Source organism: Callorhinus ursinus, unplaced genomic scaffold (assembly GCF_003265705.2).
Source record: "Callorhinus ursinus isolate GAN/ISIS: 27379988/994484 unplaced genomic scaffold, GSC_fseal_2.0 scaffold3, whole genome shotgun sequence".
Classification (NCBI taxonomy): domain Eukaryota; kingdom Metazoa; phylum Chordata; class Mammalia; order Carnivora; family Otariidae; genus Callorhinus; species Callorhinus ursinus.
Window position 1 is genome coordinate 16,898,414 of NW_027397065.1, and position 21,914 is coordinate 16,920,327.

The following is a 21,914-nucleotide window of genomic DNA, read 5'->3' on the forward strand; positions in this document are numbered from 1 at the left end:
CAAAAGACAACCTACTGAATGGGAGAAGATATTTGCAAATGACATATCCAATAAAGGGTTAGTATGCAAAATATATAAAAAACTTATAAAACTCAATACTCAAAAAACAACCCATTTTAAAAAAATGGGCAGAAGACATGAACTGACATTTCTGCAAAGAAGACATACAGATGGCCAATGTGTACATGAAAAGATACTCAAATCACTGATCATCAAGGAAATGGAAATCAAAACCCCAGTGAGATATCACCTCACACCTGTCAGAATGGCTAAAATCAAAAACACGAGAGGCAAGTGTTGGCGAGGATGTGGAGAAAGAGGAACCCTCTTGCCCTGTTGGTGGGAATGCAAACTGGTGCAGCCACTCTGGAAAACAGTATGGAGCTTCCTCAAAACATTAAAAATAGAACTACTCTGTGACTTAGTAATTGCACTACTGGATATTTACCCAAAGAATATGAAAACACCAATTCAAAAGGATATATGCACCCCTTTATTTATTGCTACATTATTTACAATAGCCAAATTATGGAAGCAGCCCATGTGTCCACTGATAGATGAATGGATAAACAAGATGTGGTATACACACACACACACACACACACACACACGTACATACATACATACATACAATGGGATATTAGTCAGCCATAAAAAAGAACAAAATCTTGCCATTTACAGTGATACGGATGGAGCTAGAAAGATTAATGCTAAGGGAAATAAGTCAGTGACAGAAAGATAAATGCCATATGATTTCATTCATATGAGGAATTTAAGAAACAAAATAAATGAACAAAGGAAAAACAGAGAAAATCCAAGAAATGGACTCTTAACTATATAGAACAAACTGATGTTATCAGATGGGAGATTAGTGGGGAATGGGTGAAATGGTTATGGGGAATAAGAGTACATTTATTATGATGAGCACTGAGTAACGTATAGAATTGTTGAATCACTATATTGTACACCTGAAACTAGTGTAACACTTTAGTTTGATTATATTGGAATTAAAATAAAAAACTTAATTAAAAAACTGACTTTGAGAGGTTTCCAGTGTAAAATTAGTTTTCCCTCCTCCTTTCTTCCCTCCTTCCTCCTTCTCCTCTGTTTCCTCTCTTTGTTCTCTTTCTTCTCTTTCCTTCCTTCCCTTTTTCTTTTTTTATGTATTCAACCAGTCTGTATTCAACATATACAATGTGCCAAACGCTGTGTTAGACACAAGAGATATAACTGTGAGCAAGATAGCTTTGTATCTGTCTTCCCAAAGCTTAGAATCAAGTTGAAATACTTCAAACAAGCATTTTACAGTAAATTATGTTAAGTGATACAATAAAGAAAGAACACAGGTTTAGGGAAATGACCAGCAGCAGCCCCTAACACAGTTGTGGCCAGGAGTACTGCTCAGGGAAGAGTTTCTAGATGAAGTGGCAATTCATCTGAGACCCAATCATTAAATACTAGACAAGTAGTATTTCCAACTCTATAAGAATGGAGGCAGTTATTTATCTCCTTCAGTAGACTGTTGGATCCTCTTTGTATGTCTGTTACCCACCAAACTGCCTGGCATACAGATGGTGTTTAATAAATGTTTTATTAATCAATGCAGAGATATATCAATAAATTAATAGTATATTAGTGAAATACAATTTGATACCTGAATTTATAAATTAAACAATTTTTAAAAAACATGGATTTCAAGAAATATTAGTACTCCCATATCTCCACTGTTGATCTTAAGATTTTCTATTTTCTTTTTTATTACCTTGTTATATTTCTCCTCTTTTTATTCATTTTTAATGTTTTGGCCCTATTAGTCAACTCAAATCGGTATACATTTGATTTAACCTTCTGCCAATATAATTTATCAAAGCTCCAATACTTATTCAAAGTTTAATGACTTATTTTTGGTTATAATCTTATAAAACAATGTGAGTTTATAAATCTTCTGAGTAATATTTGCCCCCTACTTTTGTTTGTAAGGAGATTAGTCCAATAAAAGTCAGCAAAAAGATACAAAGAAACTACCAAAATGTTTGGAGTATTAAATAATTACCTTCGGCATTGTTTTTAAAAACCTGAATATTAAGTTCTGCATGCATTTGGAACATACACAAATTTATGCTGCTTTCAGTAGAGACCATTTAATTAAAGAAGAATGAATATAATTTAAAAGCTTATTCAAAATGCATTTGGTAATGTGAGGATATAATACACATGAAGTCACTAGACTCATAAATTCATAAATAAAGGAAGTAAATTAGAAAATAGCAGTGCTAATTTGATATAAAACACCAAGTCAATGGGGCATCTAAAAATGTCATTCCAAGTTGGAATATAGTTAAGAAAATGAGCTTTAAGACCTCATTAGGAACTGAGCCCAATAAAATCTCAAAAGTTTTTTAGTGCTTAGGGTGAGTATTGAAAATTTGTTTATATTAGTTCAAGTTGGTCTTGAGCATCTCATTTTCTTATTATTACATTTTCTCAATTATCTGAGAATTTAAATGCAGGAAAAGCAACAGTAAAGAATGCTAAATGTGGAAGTGAGTCATAATTTCATAAATACTATCATACATTGTTTTTGAAAACCAAATAATTTTTGAGCACCTCAGAGGTAAAAATCTACAGTTTATATCAAAATTTGAAGAAGAAACTTAATTAGTTTGCTCCAAAAATCAAGCCTGATTTTTCAAGAGAAACAAATTTATTTTTCAAAATACCAACTATAACACACACACACATACACACACCCTACACAGAAAATATGGGACATCATATTTTAGAAAATCAAAATATATCCTAAATTATATTCTTTTTTAACTGATAAACACTTTTTAAAAGATTTTATTTGCATTTTGACAGAAAGAGAGAGACAATCAGAGAGGGAACCCAAGCAAGGGGAATGGGAGAGGGAGAAACAGGCTTTCCGCTGAGCAGGAAGCCCAATGCGGGGTTCAATCCCAAGACCCTGGGATCATGACCTGAGCCTAAGGCAGACGCTTAACGATTGAGCCACCCAGGCACCCCAAACTGATAACATTTTATATATATTCTTTTAACAAATTCTTTGATCATAGTAGGACTTTTCAGGAAGGGATTCATCTTGGATTTATAAAGTTTACCAGTTCTAATTTTTGTGCTATTATAATTTAAATGGGATACTGAACTGTAATAGCTCAATTTAGAGAACATGAGTTAATACCTTACCTAAAAATAGTCTATTAAATACAAGGTAGAAATAGTCAAATAAATCCTTGTTCCTAATACTCTTATCTCATTTGTATCATTTCGTAAAATTCACAGAACCTGGTAACTTGAGTAAAAATGCAAAAGGGATGGAAAAATACATAAAGGCATATTACAATCTATAATTTTCTTACCCAAAAAATGCACAACTTCAATAATCCTTTCCACATGTGGAAAAGAGTGTATAGTGTAGAGGAGACAAATCAGAAAAGAAGGCAAAGAAAACAGGTACTGGGAGGCTATATTGGGATAATATCCCATATTATTTGCTATCAAATATATTTTCAGAGCTTCTCTCTAAAGGGAGGCAGAAATGGGGTTCTATGCTCTAAATGAATAGATATTTCCAATATAATAATTTGGAGTCCTAGGACAGCCATCATAGAACAAGGCATAGTTAAGTAATCCCATGGTTTAGAATCTGCACTGATGGGAGAAGGAAGGGACAGGAGGAAGAAAGATTAGAAATTTGAATTGATCTGATGCTATGTGGTCCAATTACCCCTACATGGGAAGCGCAAGGGAAATAGAGCTTTGGGGTTTTACTTGGATGGAGGAGGAGCAAACTAAGGCAATTTCAGTTTACAATTTTGCTCAATTTTTTAAAAAACTACAGTGTGTTATTTTGCTAATTTGTTATTTAATTGATGGTGTATTCATTTCATTTAATAATATTATAAAGTTACTTTCTCTACATGTATTATAACCTTAAACTTGAAGATTGCGGAAGTTTGAACTACCTCCGTCAGAGCTAGCACAGCCATGGCCAAATACTGGTTAAAGGTTAAAGACTGAATGAAAAATAGAAAGTGAAGTTTCATTTTGCAATCTCTTTCCAAACTCCAATTTCTGCACAATAAGATATATCCCTAAGGTATGATAGGAAAAGCAGCAACTTAAGTCTTTAGATATAAGGAGAAGACTTGCTATTTGGAGATTTCAGTGTATTTTCTTTCATAATAATTTAATGCACTTACAACACATTGAAGTAATTAGATTTTAAGACTTTAATTTGTCAGCCATAGCAATTTATAATTCTTAGTAACAAGGTTCTAGTCATTGATATATATCAAAAGTATCCTCTTGGTATCAGGGGAAGGGGCTGATTTTCTTGGGAAGAGTAATTTTGCCATAATGGAGAGATCAAATTACAAAGATAACCTTGAGTTAAAGGCGATTCAGCAAGGCAGTGGAACTGATGTCCCTATAAAAGGACATGGTAGGCAGTTGCACTGGTTATACTTTTGTTGAACAATTGGTTAGCTTTATAGTTTGGAAAAAGAGATAGTTATCAATTTTATTTTGGTGAACAAGGTTTGGTCCTGAATTCACTACTTCACTTTGTAGTTGTAGACTTGACCCAAAGTTGAGTAAGTGTTTTATCTAATAAATATGAAATGTTAGGTGTATCTTGAATGTGGCTAATGAACTAATTTTCTCACAAATTGTTGAACATTAAATTTCACTGTGATTTAGCTTTTGATAGTTTTGAGCAATTATAAGCTTCCCCCCATTTTTCTGACACACAGTATATCCATCAGTGAAATATGGCCATTGTCTTATATTGAACTATGACAATACAATGTATCTTCCAACCTAGACCAAGTTTGAAAGTAAACAAGGTACTATTAATAATTATACTAGGATATCAGACATACACCCAAACCATGTTAGACCCATAATTAAGGCATCATAATTATGACAGACCTGTTTTCCATGAAAATATTTTATGGTGGGGTAGGGATAATCAAAATTTTGATGTGATTGTGAGGTTAGTTTTACTTTGCTTTCAAATGAAAATCAATTTATGAAACAAATAGCATCTTGAAAATGTTCCTAGGTTTTAATTTATGAGCATCATATTTGTTTTCTGTGGGTTTCAATTCTTCAAATTCATTCCAGTTTTTTATTTAAAAACCTTACACATTTAATTAACTGTATATTGAAATTTTAGGTGATACTAATATATACCTTATATTTAATATCCAAAAACGAATAGAAAAATGGCCAACAAATCAATCATTTGGAATATCAGTTGGTGATTTTGAGGGCATTAAGATAGAGTAGATATTGAATGTTATCATTTAGCTATATTGATTAAATTGTATAGAATTTTTTTTAGGGGGAGACATAGGTTTATAATAAACCAAGTTATAAATTCTGCTTTTATATAACATTTTATGTCACATCACTCAAAAATTTTAATGGCTTTAAAAGAAACAGTATCTTGCTGTCTAGTAAGTTTTTCTCCAGAAAGAATGATAAAGTTACTAGATTACAGAAATAGAACTACAACATTTAGACTAATTAGACAATGTTAGGGAGTTAACTTGACTTTGCAGACCTACCTAAACAAAGTTCTCTGTTGGAGGTTCTGAGTTATTATTCTCCTAAACAAGGTGGAGTTTTGACTTACATTTCTATTCCTTATAGTGCCTTGTGCATACAAAACCCTTTTAAATGTCTGTGGACTGGAAAGTGATTATTTTTTTATGTCTTACCTCTTGAACCAAATTCCAAATTCTGAGAGAAATCACTTGACTAGAACTGAGAGAAATTCTTCAGTAACTGTTGGCCATTTTATAGTTTTTTTTCTTATTCCTCATTTTAGATTCAAGCTCTTCAATGTAATTATCCGATCAATTTTAATGCGGAGAGATTTCTAGATTCATAAGTGAAATCCAGAGCTCCAAAATCACACTTTATCAAAATGTACTGATTAAAAGTTCCCCCTTGTCTTTTTTTATCTCCAGAAGGAGATGCCAATCAACTGGAAAGAACAAAGAGCGGGAACAGAAATAATTTTTTTAAGAAAGAGGAGATTCTGATAATCATGAAATATTGGATAGTTTATGATTTAACATTAAATTTTAAAATCTATAAGAAGAGTATATCTGAAACTAATATTACATTGTTTTTATTGTTTTGTTTTTAGGAATTCATTTATTTATTTGAGAGAGAGAGAGCGAGTGAGAGAGAGCACAACAGGGGAAGTGGCAGGCAGAAGGAGAGGGAGAAGCAGACCCCCCCCCGCCCCGCTGCTGAGCAGGGAGCCAGATGAGGGCCTCGATCCCAGGACCCTGTGATCATGACCTGAGTGGAAGGCAGACACTTAATTGACTGAGCCACCCAGGCACCCTACTCTGTCTGGTAACTAACTGGAACTTAAATAAAAAATTAAAAAAAGTAAATTTATAATGTGAAAAAATCTTAAAGAAGGCAAAAGTCAAATTCTCGAAAATAATACTTAAGATCTAATGAATATCAGAACCAAGAATGTTATACATAAAGAGAATGTAAGGAAATGGCCTGGATCACAGTTGAAAATGCAATAGTTCACATTTATTAAATGTGTACCATGTGTATTATCTTTAAAGCTTATTTTGTTTTAATAGAAATGCTTCAGGATATTTTTGTTCCTATTTTACCCATGTAGAAACAGAGGTTCAAAATGTCAAAGAATTTGCCCAGTAATTCGACTATTAGGTGAGAGAGAAGAGGTTTCAGCCAAGACCATGCAGATTTCTGTCCAGCTCAGCAGCTTTGGAGACCTAGGAACTAGTGTGGAAAAGTAACTTCCTCCTCTATTGACTCTACCGCCCCATTTTAGAGATGAAGAAATTGAGGAACACAAAAGGTGAGGCCAGGATTCTCATTTCTGTCGAACACCAAACTGTTTCCCACCATGTCATATTACATGATAAAAACACTCCCGTTTTTTTATTAAAAATACTCAAGAGCAGATAATAATGTTTCAGTTTTGGCAGTAGAAAGAAAACACATATTTGGAAATTTGAAGGGTATAAATTATCCAATGAAGCTAATGGTTTCTATAGATACTTGAATTTCTAATGGGAACGGTGACATATGCAACATTAGTTTAAACCTTAGTAAGGATTACAAAAGGTGAATGTGCAATTGGGTACATCTCTCTGCCTATAGCTTTTTTTGTTGCTATATCAAAGGACCATCGTCAAGTGTTCTGACACAAATCACTGATTTGTGGTTCCTAACAGTTCTTTATATTAAAAAAAAAAAAGGTGGGCGCCTGGGTGGCTCAGTTGGTTAAGCGACTGCCTTCGGCTCAGGTCATGATCCTGGAGTCCCGGGATTGAGTCCCACATCGGGCTCCCTGCTCAGCGGGGAGTCTGCTTCTCCCTCTGACCCTCTTCCCTCTCATGCTCTCTCATTCTCTCTCTCTCAAATGAATAAATAAAATCTTTAAAAAAAAAAAAAAAGGTGGGGCATCTGGGTGGCTCAGTCAGTTAAGCGTCTGACTCTTAATTTTGGCTCAGGTCATGATCTCAGGGTGGTGAGATCGTGCCCTGCTGTGGGCTCCGCACTCACTGTGGACTCTGCTTGAGATTTTCTCTCCCCCTCTCCCCCTCCCCCTTGCTTGTGCATGTGTGCACTCTCTCTCTCAATAAATAAATAAATAAAATCTTTAAAAAAATTAAAGTGAACAAACTATTAAACTGAAGAAAATTTTAATGTTGAAAAAAATATCAAAGGGGATGATGATGGTAAAATTTAACATCAGTTATTCTATGTGAAATCTAGAGATCAGACTTCAGGTCCTCAAAATTTCCAGGCCATATTTTTTTGGAGAAGACTGTTTTAGCCTACAAGATATATAAAATATAAAAACAGGCCACAGTCTGCAGATTCCTGGTCTAGACTGTAGATAATTTGTTGAATTGGAGGAATCTAAGCAGAGTGGCATTCCTAACTAGTCCAGATATACCCATGTCTATAGTCTCCTCTGTCTTACTTGAATCTTTCCAACTTTGGATCATCAGTGTCCATGGGCCTTTTGGCCCTCAAAAGACACCAGCTCCAAGATGCCTGCTTCCTCGGGTGCTTTCTTATTCCTCTTCATCTCCATGGACATTTCTTGTGCTGAGCTCTGTGGCTGTCAGCGTGATGGACATTTCTTGTGCTGAGCTCTGTGGCTGTCAGCGTGAAGCTTACTGCATACATTGGTTTTTAAAAAAAATTTAGGAACCAGAAGAAATACACTTTATATACTAAATATAAACACATAAAGACACACATGAAATAACTGAAACAGCATTTCATGAATCAGATTTTACCCATATCATTTGCAATTACTGTTATCGTTTCTATTCTATTCATTTTCACTCCATTCCATTCTATTTTTAAAACTTGTTCCTGGAGACTCATCAGCGGGTCAATATCTATAATTTGTAAAACCCTGATTTAATTAAAATGATTGACACCAAGTTGTGAATATTGTATAAACTAGCTTACCCCTACGGTCCCCTCCACACACACACACACACACACACACACACACACACACACACACACACTCTGGGTTATTTGCAGTTGCTAAAAGGAGCCATTAGCCAAATGAATCATAAATTGTGGAAAGTGTGAAAGGTTTTTCTGAGCAGGGATTTCTAAGATTCTGTTGTTACTCAAGGAATTGTTTGTTGGGTCACTTCTTTCTCTTGTCAGTGACCCAGCACTCCCTCTCTACAAACAAATATGCATCCTATGGACTTATATCATAATGACAATTCTTTTCGGCAATGCAGCTATGATATGCAAAACTCTATCCTGATTTGTAGAGGAATCCAGCACAATATTTCTAAATTTGCATATGTTTTATATTCATTACTTAGGTTTTTGTGATTTTTCCCCTATTTCTATACTCTTGTCCAATAGAATTATATACTTAGTTATAAACAAGGCAGTATATGGATTAATCAGTCTACCAGCATTGTGTTATTATTTTGTTTTATTGAAAATATACATTTTTGTCCTTCTACTGATTACTGAGCATGCCCATGAAACAAAATCAAATCAACATAAATCCAGCTTGAAAATGTTATGTTAGACCATACATTGTACCAAAACGTTCTATGACTCCATCATACACCCCCTTTCTGGTCTGTTCTATCTTTCCCTGATGGCAGGCATTAGGGAAATGTAACTTCTGACTCAATCTGGGAAATAATTTGAGGAAGCAGTTTATAGTCTAGTGAAAGTTTTAAATCACCTTAGAGAAAATGATTCTGACTTGGAACTAGGAAGTTCCTGTTCAAATCTCACCTCGGCGTAAGAATTATGTGGCCATTAGCATATTTATGAAAATAGGTCCAGTTTCTTACTCTGTAAAGTCAAAATAATGCTACTCATAAACAGTCCCTTCTGAGGCAGTGATTAGCTAATACATGTAAATTTCTTTGTAAACTTGAAAGCATCCTAAAACAGAATAAATCCTCTATACATGAAGAACCATGAAATCATTTTTGTCCTTCTAATTTCACTTTGATGGGGAAGCCACATCTAAGCTCGCCTCCTCCCTCCGCAGTTCTGTGATATGACATAGCCTCTGTGCATTTCTCCATCAGGAGCCACATTTAGCTGCAGTGGGCAGCGTTCACACGTGTCTGTATTCTGAATGCCTCACTTACTACTTTCAGTGGCTCAAATGCAGTGACAGCACAGGATTTTGACAGTTGGTGGAGACAGAAATTTCAGCAATAGTAATAACTCGAATATATATAGGCAAAATTTTTAACATTATCATGACTTATTGCTAGAAGATGCCGAATAAATGCATTAGACACACATCAGCTCGTTTAATTACCATTTTAAAGCTTCACTAGTTCTTTTATCCTTTATGTTTAATAAGCTATTATAACTGTTTTATATTATCTTCAAATTAAACTTTTCTTCCATTAAAAAATGAAACCTTAAAAATGATTGAAATATTTTAGTGCATAGTTGAAAACTGTTTCAAAGTGAAAAAGTCACAGATAATTCTCCTTTGCTTTTCTTTCATATATGTATGTCATAGTGATGGAAGAAACTCTACAACAAAACTTGTATTTTATAAGGCAAAAACTTGAGACCTGCCATGGGGAGGGGAAAATGAACTCCTGTACCTTCCTAGGAGATCTGGGTAAAGGATATGAGTTAATTACAGCTGTAATGTATAACACACACAGTGGTATCAGTCACTAGGTCCCTTGAATACAAAATACGATTTTATTGTTTTTATTATTTTATTTTCTGATACTCAGATAACTGTGTTAAGTGAATTATGCTAACTCAATTTATGGCACATTATCATCAATGATTCATGCAATATCTCTCTTATTTTACTCATTTATTTATTTATTCCCTTTTTATCCCCAAGCTCCACTTCTATTCCCATTTATCCAATACTCATTGTACTAATACCACTAATATGTTTAATGTGTATTTGACGTGTGTATATTTTGGCAAATGTGTATCACTTTGTGTGTATGGATTTTTAATGTACTTAAGTGGTATTGTACTCTATATGCTAATCTCTATCTATCATCTTTCTTCACTTTTATCTTTAAATACTATGCTTTAAGAACATTCATGTTTTTTTGTGTACTTCTAATCCATTACTTCAAAACTCAGTATTTCATACACAATGTCCTGTAGTGTTTTCTTTTCTATCCTTCTAGTAGAATGCCACAAACTCTCTATTACTATGAATATTTTTTAAAGATTTTATTTATTTATTCATGAGAGACAGAGAGAGAGAGGCAGAGGGAGAAGCAGGCTCCCAAGGAGCAGGGAGCCCAATGCGGGACTCGATCCCAGGTCCCTGGGATCATGAGCTGAGCCAAAGGCAGACACTTAACCATCTGAGCCACCCAGGTGCCCTATTACTATGAATATTGCTGCAATGAACATCAATGTACACATCACTCTGATGACTTCTGTGAGAATTTCTTAGAATTATACACCAAGCAGTGGAATTCCTGGACTCTATCTAACTCATACATTATTTATTTTATTAGGAAATGACAGAATCTCTCTAGAATGAGTGTAACAATCTACATTCTCAGCAGCAGCAGAAGGAAACTCATAAAGCTCTTATCTATGCCAGTGCTTTGTATTATCTAGCTTTTTAATTTTTTGGCCATTTAATAGATATCATATGATATCTCATTGCTTTACATATATAATTCTCTGGTCACTAATTATAAACTCTTCCTTATGTTTCTTAGCTTTCTTTGATTTCCTCCTCTGTTTTTACTTATTCTTACTTGTTTTTATTTATTTGTTAATTTCAATTCCTTTGTCAGTTTTTCAATGAGGGATGACTTGTTGGTTTGGGAGGGAATTCTAGTTTTTGTTTCTCTGTCACAGTAGACTTCAAATATCTTTTTCTATTCTATTTGATATGTACTCATTTTGTTCAGAATCCATTTTGAACACACATTCTTAATTTTATGTAATTGAAACAAATGCAGTTTTTTGCCTTAAGGTTTGTGTCTTTGAAATTTTAAGAAATCCTTCTTTTTCATGAAGACACTTTCCAACATTTCCTACTGTTTTTATAGTATTACATTTAACACTTAGTATTTAATTCTTTTGGAATCCTCTTTCGATGTAGTAAGCTCTCTCATTTGTTCCACTGGACTATTGTCTGTTTCAGTCTGAGGCCATACCATATTTATTATTGTGGCTTTGTAATCCATCTAATTATCTGGTTGGTCAATTTTATGGATGTTAGGGGATCATAAGGTCATGTGGTCCAAATTTCCATCTGATGCCCAAATCTTTTAGAACATCCTTGTTGGATCATCCTCAGCCTGTGTTTAAGCAACTCTGTGGATACTTCTCCAAGTAATCCAACCTGTTGTTGATTAGGTACCTTTACACATAATCATTGCACTTTGAAATGAAATCTATCTACTGTAACTCCTATACTTTCACCATAGCTAGTTCTTCTGGGGCAAAACAAAAGATTTACTTTATCTAATACCTGACAATTCTTTAGCTATCATTGTGATCTTCAAAGACATTTTTTTCCCTCTAGACTTAATATCCTCAACTACTTTATCTGTCCTCATACGCTTTGATATTCAGAAACATCTCAGTTCTAACTATCCTCCTCAGTGCACAATCCATTTGATCTTTGATCCTTTTAAAACACTGTATATGTAACTGGAAAATAATTCAGATATGGTCTGAGAAGCATACAGTATAGTGAACTTACTGTCTCTCTTCATGTGGACTCTTCCTGGGTGCTCCTTCCATGGCTAAGTTAATATATCTCCTAAAAATTATAGAACATCTTAAGTAACAAATAAAAAGAATAATCAAGTCTACTGACTATTACCACTGGTATGAATCTTAATCTCTTTAAATAGAGAAAAAATAAAGCAGTATTTTTAGTGCAATTAAATTTATGATTTTCAAAATCTCCCTCCTATGAGCAAATTCTCAGAAACCTTTGACTTGCTATCTGTCAAGATTTGCAGCAAGACTGGTCATTTCTATGGTCACATTTCACAAAACTGCCATTAAGTACAGTACATCTACTATTTTAGCTTATTTCACAGGAGATCTAGTTTCCTTGGACCACTCCAAGTTAAATCGGCCATAATAATGCCCTGACATGTCTCTTTCCTATCTTTAGGCAGTATTTCCTCACGCGTCATTCGGCTCTCAGCATGGAAATAGCTAGGAAAATATTAGAAGGATGATTTGCCCCCTCTAGGCAAAAAGGGAGAAAAACTTAAGAACCAGTGACAAGTTCCATGTGAGGAGAACCCAAAATGTGACAAATCCTGTCAACTATATGACACAGTACTGCAAGCCTGTCAACTCACTTCCAGTGTGCTATTAAAGGATTAGTTTTATTGCATCCTCATGCAAATTCCGGCTGTGTGTCCTGAAATCCAGGGAAAAGGCCCAGCGACATCATGGTGGGTGGTGTTCATTGAAGTTCATTGCAATGAATTCTCTTAGTTCTTTTTCCCATACATTCTTGCCTACACTCTTTGAACAATAAATACTTTTGCTGCTTTGAGCTTCAACATATTTCCCTAAGCATTTCTAGCCTATTTTGACAGGCTGTCTTTAGGTTGTGTTGGACAATCTAAGCAATTTGCCTGAATGCATTTAGAATCAGCTTAGAAATCTGTGAAGCTTTGTCTGATTATATACTAGCATAATTTATCTCATTTTTCAAAAAATCTAAGTCGAAGTTTATTTCTTCAGTGACGTCTTCCTCTGCTAGAATTAATGCTTTGCCTTTTTATGCTTTCTTCAAAGACAAATCACAACATGGTTATAGTATTTATTCATTTATTGAGAAAACATTTGAGTGCCTATTACAAATCAAACTCTGTTGGGTACTAAGGGTATAGAGTTGAACAAAAGTTAACCCCTTGCTTTAAAGAAACTTACAACCTGGTTGTGGAGATAGACATGTAAACATATGCTTGCATAGCAGGAAAATGTATGACCATACCAATTAATTTAACAAAAACTTCGTTTACAAATTATAATAATAATAAAATAAAAATAAAAGGTAAACATGATTTCAACACAGTGTGGTAACTATAAGTGTAAAGATATGTGCAAGAGATGGAGTTTTTATAGGGAAGTGATCAAATTGCCTTGGATTTGAGTCAGTTAGGTTTAGCTAAATGAGACATTTGACTTGGGTCTTAAAGAAAAAGGAATTCACTTGCGTCCAGTTTGTTTGGTACGTATTGGCTTCCTCCACCAAAATGTTGTGCTCCTTGGACTAGAAAACATGAGTTCTTTATTTCTGAATTACCACCGTCTGGCAATGGAAATGGATATATAACAAGTGGTCAAAAATATTGGATATAGATGTGTGTTCTTGAGCCAGGGACTATGTCTATTCTAACCATAAATGCTGAATAGCTTACCTTCAATTAAACATCCCTCCTAGTTAACCACATAAATAAATTAAAACAGCTGGAAAAAAAATCCACTAAACTATAAAAAGGAGAAAGTAAGGGAAATGCTGGGGGCAGTTACTAATTAGGATCAAGACCTTTAGTGAGGCCCTTTTTCCTACTAGTCTGTCCCTGTCCTGCCTGATCATTGTTCCTCAGGAGGACTGTGAATTCATGCAAGCTTCCCATGAAGGCTTTGCTTTCCTGGGCAGCAAGAATTAAACATGCAAACTTGCTTTTTCCTTCATCACAGCCCGCCCTTATTTCCCCAACAGAAGCTTTGCCTTATGTTCTGTAATAGCTAATCCATCTGAGAGACTAACACCATTAATTTATTACCCACACAACATATCTGGGTTTAAAGTAGGCATCTACCACGTGTACTCAAAATAGTGGTCTCACTATTTTCAGATGTCATGGCAGTTCAGTGGGGACAAAATCGTGGAACAGAAGGACTTCTCTTTTTTTTAAGATTTTATTTATTTGACAGAGAGAGACACAGCGAGAGCAGGAACACAAGCAGGGGGAGTGGGAGAGGGAGAAGCAGACTTCCCGCGGAGCAGGGAGCTCGATGCAGGGCGAGATCCCAGGACCCTGGGATCATGACCTGAGCCGAAGGCAGATGCTCAACGACGGAGCCACCCAGGCGCCCCCAGAAGGACTTCTTGATGCAACTGAAATGTCTTTAAACTTGGTGTGACATTTATTCATTCAAAGAAACATTATTTCTAGTGTTCAAGGAAAAAGGAGGGAGAAATATAGTGGCAAATATGTTTCTAATCTGAAAACATCCAGTTTTGTCCTCTCTACTTCATCTTCAAATACACTCCCATGTAACCAGGCATTCTTCTAGAGTTTGGTCTTTTTCATTATTAGTTTTCAAAAACAGTTACTTTCATACTAACTCACATATCAATCTAATAATTATTGGCTTCAAAAATAATGGTCATATTCTAGATGCTATGCTAGTCATTTCAGTCATCTCCTTTACTAAATATGAAACTCCTAAGGTGTGTTTGTATTCTCCTTGTATTACAGAGAAGTAAACTGAAGTTCATTAAGTTAATCACATCACCCAAGAAGAAGAAGCCTGAAAGTAAGCCTACCTACGTCTGAACTCTTGGCTTATTTTATTAAATCACTCTACCTCTCTAATATATATTTATAAGGATGTGGCATAAATTAAAGAGATTCTGTACAATCATGAACCAGACATAGGAAAAGTGTAATTTTCATGCTATTTGGAGGGAAGAGATAGAAAACCAATAGTTAAGGAGAACTTTAGACTCTTGCCAGTCTTACTGTGTGGGGAGGAAGTTTGTGAAAATGAAGGCACTGTTCATAAAGATAAGTTGTTGTAGCAATCAGGAGCAATTTTAGATACAGATTGCAGATGGACCTGGAGAGAGGAGAGCAGTCCCTGGGATTGGAGAGGAGGTCAGGGAGATATAGGTACAGAAATAAGTTAGGAGGGCTCAGTTGGTAAGATATCCAACTAAAGCCTGGTTCTTTTCACTATATTAGGCATGTTAGATTAGCCAAGCTGTTTTACTTTTTGAGCAGTGATGGGTGACCAGTTGAGAGCAATGAATAAAACATATTACAGTGATGATTTGAGTTAGATCTTCTTCTCTGGAGACCAGAGTTGGAGGATATAGGTAGGCAGCAGTGCTATTCTGTTATTTGGGCAGACACCCAGAGCCTGGGATCTGAAATATATGTGAACTCTGAATCTATTTCTTCCCTTTAAGGTGCTTTCCAAACCTCCACAACCATATCATGTCAGTAGGGTTCAACACGTCTCAGGAGTTTCAAGATTTGTGCATATGAGGTCATATACTTCCTTAACCAGGCTGGGGTTCCACGAGGGCCCCTGGAAAGTGGATCACTCTTCTCTAGTATATATATTTATTTATTTATTTATTTATTTATTTTTATTTTTTTTTTTTTACCAAATTACTCAGGATAAGAGATCAGGATGGTGCTAACACACTGACTTAGGGTGAGTCCCATTTACCTTACACCAAGGATAAATATACTTTACATGACTGATTGAACAGAAGACAGATGTCTAAGTACCACTTCTCTGTCCATCATTCTAAATCTTCATCATTAAATCATTATATTTCCCATGGGATATTAATTTTGTAATATATTTTACAGTCAAATTGCTGGAAAATTCCTAGATTCTGGAAAAGAAAAGATTTACCTAGCTAAGAGCACTAAAATGAAATGTGGGTGTGATGCGTGCAGCTGCAGAACTCAGAAGGTGGGAGCTGGGGACCATCTTTCTGGGCAGCAACTGTTCATAAACATATTGTAACCAAGCAGGAGTGGAACTTGGTGGTACCACAATAAGAAAAGCACTGCTACAGCATCTCAAAGGATTTTTTTCCCTTAAAGAGATGGTTATAACTGAAATTTGAGCTGAGTAAAACCACTTTTGATGTTGCTCTGAAATATATTTCAACCCATGACTACTTGTTTTTATGTATGTATTTATTATGTTATTTGTATAATTTATTATAAGTGTCTAGAATGTGTGCTAACAAGATTTAGAGTGCCTCGATTTTTTTTCTCCTGGGGGTGGGAGGTTGGGGGGTGGAAAAGGCTTGAATAGAAGATCGAAGCAGAAAAAATAAATCTGCGAAGGCAAGGGTGATGCGATGTGCAATAACCAGCATCAGAAGTCTCAAAGGTGCTTCAACAAGGCTGCCTCCAGCCAAAGTGATGATATGCATCTTGGGAACTTTCCATGAGTTCTATACTTTAAGCTTATTCATGTGTCTCTAATATAAAGGCCACAGTGTGTTCTATAAGACTATCTCAAGGACATGGAGTTTGAATCATTAATACAGATCCACCCAAATCACAGACTCCTTTGGCCTGAAAAGTACATAGAGCCCATTTCTGCTAAGTAACATTGTTCTATTTTATTATTAGTTACTTCTGTTAATCTCTTACTGTGCCTAAATTATAAACTTTATCATCGTATGTATGTATAGGGAAAAAGCATAGTATATTTGGCTTCTGTACTATCCACAGTTTCAGGTATCCAGTGGGGGTCTTGGAATGCACCCCCTGTGGCTAATGGTGGGGGAGGCTACCGTATGTTAAAAGGATTACACACCATGACCAAGAGGGATTTGTTCCATGGATTCAAGAATGGTTTGATATTGCAATTGTGGTGCAGCACATTAACAAAATGAAGGATAAAATCATATGATCATCTCAATAAATGCAAGAAAGCATTTGACAAAATTCAATATCCATTTATGATAAAAAAACCATCAACAAAGTGAGTATAGAGGAAATATAACTCAGTATAATAAAGGCCATATACACCAGCCACATAGTGCCATCATACTCAATGGTGAAAGGCTGAAAGTCTTTCCTCTAAAATAAGGAACAAGATAAGGATGCCCACTCTCACCACTTTTATTCAACATAGTATTGAAAATCCCAACCAGACAAATTAGGCAAGAAAACGAAATAAAAGCATCTGAATTGGAAAGGAAGAAGTAAAACTGTTACTACTTGCAAATGACATGGTATTATATATAGAAAACCCTAAAGACTTCATCAAAAACCTGTTAGAACGAATGAATGAATGCAAAGTTACAGGATACAAAATCAATACAGAAAAATCTGTTGCATTTCTATATACTAATAATGAACTATCAGAAAGAGAAATAAAGTATTCTCATTTACAGTTGAGTCAAAAAGAAAAAAAAATACCTAGATAAATTTAGCTAAGGAAGTGAAAGACCTTGAATACTGCAAGACATTAATGAAAGAAACTGAAGAAGACACAAATAAATAGATAACAAATATAAATAGATATTTCATCTCATGAATTGGAAGAATCAAAATTGTCAAAATATCCAATCTACCCAAAGCAACCTGCAGATTCAATGCAATTCTTATCAAAATTGCTATGGCGGTACGTCTGGGTGGCTCAGTTGGTTAAGCATCTGTCTTTGGTTCAGGTCATGTTCCCAGGGTCCTGGGATTGGGATAGAGTCTGCATTGGGCTCCTTGCTCAGAGGGGAGCCTGCTTCTCCCTCTGCCTGCCACTCCCCCTACTTGTGCATGCTCTCTCTCTCTCTCTGACAAATAAATAAATAAAATCTTTTAAAAAATTGCTATGGCATTTTTCACATAAATAGAACAAAAAATCCTAAAATTTATATGCAACCACAAAACACCCTGCATAGTCAAAGCCATCTTGAGAAAGAAGAACAAAACTGGAGGCATCACACTACCTGATTTAAATCTATATAGCAAAACTCTAATAATTGAAACATGGTGTTGTCATAAAAACAGACACATAGATCAATGGAATAGAGTAGAGAGTCTAGAAATAAACCCATGCATATATGGTCAATTAATTAACAACAGAGGAGCCAAGAATATACAATGGGAAAATGACACTGTCTTTAATACAAGGGGTTGGGAAAACAGAACAGCCACATACAAAGGAATGAAAATGGACCACTATCTTTCAGCACACATAAAAATTAACGCAGAACGGGTTAAAAACTTGAATGTATGACCTGAAACCATAAAATTTGTAGACTAGAAAATAGGCAGTAAGTTCCTTGACATAGGTCTTAATGATGTTTTCTTTCTTCCTTTTTTTTTTAATCTGAAAGCAAAAGCAACAAAAGCAAAAACAAATAATGGGACTACATCATACTGAAAACCTTCTGCACAGCAAAGGAAATCACCAACTAAATTAAAAGGCAACATACTGAATGGGAGAAAATATTTGAAAAATCATATATCTGATAAGGAGTTAATACTTAAAAGATATGAAGAACTCACATAAGAGGAAAAAAAAGATTAAAAAAGGGACAGAAGATGTGAATAGACATCATTCCAAAGAGGACATACACATGACCAACAGGTAATTGAAATTTTTGTTCAATATCATCAATCATCTAGGAAACACAAGTCAAAACTACAATGAGATATGGCTTCATACCTATTAGAATGACTGTTACAAAAAAGAGGAGATATAACAAGCGTCGGAGAGGATGTGGAGAAAAAAGAATCTTCATGTACTGTTGGGAATGCAAACTGGTGCAGCCAAACAGTATGGAGTGTCCTTAAAAAATTAAAAATAGAAATACCATGTAATCCAGCAATTCCACTTCTGGGTATTTATTGAAAGAAAACCAAAACAATAAGTAGAAAAGATAGATGCGACCCCATGTTCACTGTAGCATTATTTACAATACCCAAGATATGGAAACAACTTGAGTGTCCACTGATAAATGAAAATTGAATGGGTAAAGAAATAGATATATACATGCATATAATTCATATAATAATATGTAATAATAAATATATAATATATAATAATACATATAATATGTAATTGCATGTATATAAAATAAATATATAAGAATGCATATCATACGTAATAATATATATATGTAATGGAACATTATTCAGCCATAAAAAAGAAAGAAATCTTGCCATTTGCAACTACATGATGGACCTTGAGGGCATTATGCTAAGTGAAATAAGTCAGACAGAGAAAGACAAATACTATATGATCTCTCTCATATGTGGGATCTGAAGTAAAGCAAAATGAAACAAAAACCAAGCTCGTAGATACAGAGAACAGACTGGTGGTTGTCAGGAGAGGGGTTGGAGACTGATTTCTGTTTTTATTTTTATTTTAAACTGTTTAAATAATAATAATAAAGAATAATATTAATTCTGTGTTGCATTATATGGCTCCCTGAAAATATATTTTAATACATACCAATATATGTAAATATATTTTAAATATATCTGTATCTATCTATCTATCTATCTATATCTTATACCTGTTTTAGGCATTAGTATTTATATACATAAATATAGCATTTATATATATAGCATTTGTATATATAGCATTATATACAGCATATATATATATATATATATATATATATATAAAATGCCTGTTTTGGCATTAGTTTTATTTGCCTAGCTCCTGTAAGGACTTAAATTTGGAAAGCCTAGGTCAAAAAAGATCAGCTAGGTAAAGAAGTCAAGCTGATGTGGAATACAAGTAAAGAAGTTGGGGGAGAATACTTCTAAGTATTTCTAGGAAACATTGAAAATAAATAAATTTATAGGTTGAAATATTAATGACATTAAGCATTTAGGTATATTGCCTGCTCTTAATGATCTTAATCAAAAAGGTATTTTTCCTAATGCATCAGGAGTTACCGTCATCGAGCAACATGTTCAAAAAATGATTTCAGAGGCACAAGTAAACAAAATTGTGTTGTAGCTAGAACTGTGAACTGGAAGGAAGAGGACATGTATCGGCCTATGGGAGAGGGGTAAAGGCTCCATAATTTTTTAGGTAAAGTAGTCAATTCAATTAAATATCACTTCAAGATCTTTCCTCTGAGACCAACTTCTTTATCTTTAACCTGACCATCTCCTTGAGTGTTTGCGTTTAAATTGTTTATTGATACCATGCATGATAAAGGTCACAGTCAGTAATATGCCCTATTTCATATTTTACATCATGCGGATCTCATGTTTCTGACCAAACCCCAAAGGAGTGAATGTCACGGAGTTCGACATTAGGAAAATAATTGAATTTGCCTGGCTCTACAGTATAAAATGATTTGAAGGACAAAGCAGACTAATAGTCTGAAAGGCCAAGTCAGAAAGAGGAGGCGTGTTTTGAGAATATTTGTTATTTCCCCCCCTGCAGAAAGCCATACTTCTATAGATGGTTATGTGAAATACTTAGGCAAAAGATCTTAAGCCAAACAAAGGACAATCATCACAGTTTTCTCTTAATTTTCTGGGTAATTTAGGAAAATTCATTTCAACAGGGGTGGGAAAGAACAAGGAAAAATGGAGTGACTGGAATGGACTGAACGTACCATTTCTTCTTTTTTATTTTGCAAGTAGTGTAACATTACTTCAGGATAAAGTCAAGTTGGCACTGTGTGGCTTTACGGAAAATAGTTGTGGTTATAAACTTACCCGGTTAAAATCAAAGAATCATTTAACTTTTCAGAATATCACAAACTTGAGCCATTTTTACAAGCTTCTAAAATGTTTTGAGCATGTACTATGCTCCAAGCACTATTCTAAGCACCTTAGATGTGCTCTCTTAATCTGTTCAATGACCCAGTGATGGAAGGACAATTATATCCCTCTTTTATGGAGAAGAACCTGAGGTCCAGAGTCTAAATAGTTTGCCCAAGAGCACAGAGCTAGTGGTAGGCATAGGATTTGAACCCAGGATTTGAATCTCAGGCCAAGGTGTCTTTCTCACTGGGTTCCTGACCACTCAGCCTGGAACTTAACATTTTGCCTTTGCCACATCTAGAATGCCGGAGAAACACTTCCCTTCCTAAAAGTCTATAATTAATATTGCAAGAGTCTTAAAAGTACCTCTTAAAGTGAGGAATGAAGTCTGCCCCTCGCTTTTTGTTTACCAGCGGAGACACAGGGCACAGGCACAGTCTCGCGCGGAGGTAGGAGTGTAGGCTCAGGACTGAGGCCATGTTTCAGGACTCCCAGTGGTCTCTACACTAGACCAACTGGTATTTCTTGACTGTTTACTGTTTTCTGGGCACCATACCCATTTTATTTGCTTCATCTCATTGCATTTCCTCTCAAAATATTATGCATCTCCTCAAACTTTCTGCACTTTAATGCTTCATTGGAAATCTTCCCTTCATCAAAAAATAAGCGCCACATTTTTAGACCTATCTTTTCCAGAGCAGCCATCAGAGTGGGCGCAAACGTAGGTGCACCGAGGGAGAAGTCACTGGAAGGAAACAGACGAGGTGTGCAGCTTGACATAACACATCTTCTCTTTTTCCTTGCTCTGAGGAGCTGACAGTAATTTACCTGAGATTCAACTAGATCCTCCCTGTCTCAATCCACTTTCTTGCCTTTCTCCCA

The 21,914-nt window shown here is 35.1% G+C and overlaps 2 long non-coding RNA genes across 2 annotated transcripts in view; one reads left to right on the forward strand and one right to left on the reverse strand.

Annotated features, from left to right (window-relative positions):
• LOC141371364 (uncharacterized) overlaps positions 1-18,954 on the forward strand; it is a 29,235-nt gene extending 10,281 nt beyond the window's left edge. The window contains exons 2-3 of the long non-coding RNA XR_012376270.1: positions 15,018-15,075; positions 18,635-18,954. This is a non-coding gene — a long non-coding RNA (uncharacterized lncRNA). The remainder of the gene's footprint in view (positions 1-15,017; positions 15,076-18,634) is intronic.
• LOC141371366 (uncharacterized) overlaps positions 18,395-21,914 on the reverse strand; it is a 35,673-nt gene continuing 32,153 nt past the window's right edge. The window contains exon 2 of the long non-coding RNA XR_012376271.1: positions 18,395-18,627. This is a non-coding gene — a long non-coding RNA (uncharacterized lncRNA). The remainder of the gene's footprint in view (positions 18,628-21,914) is intronic.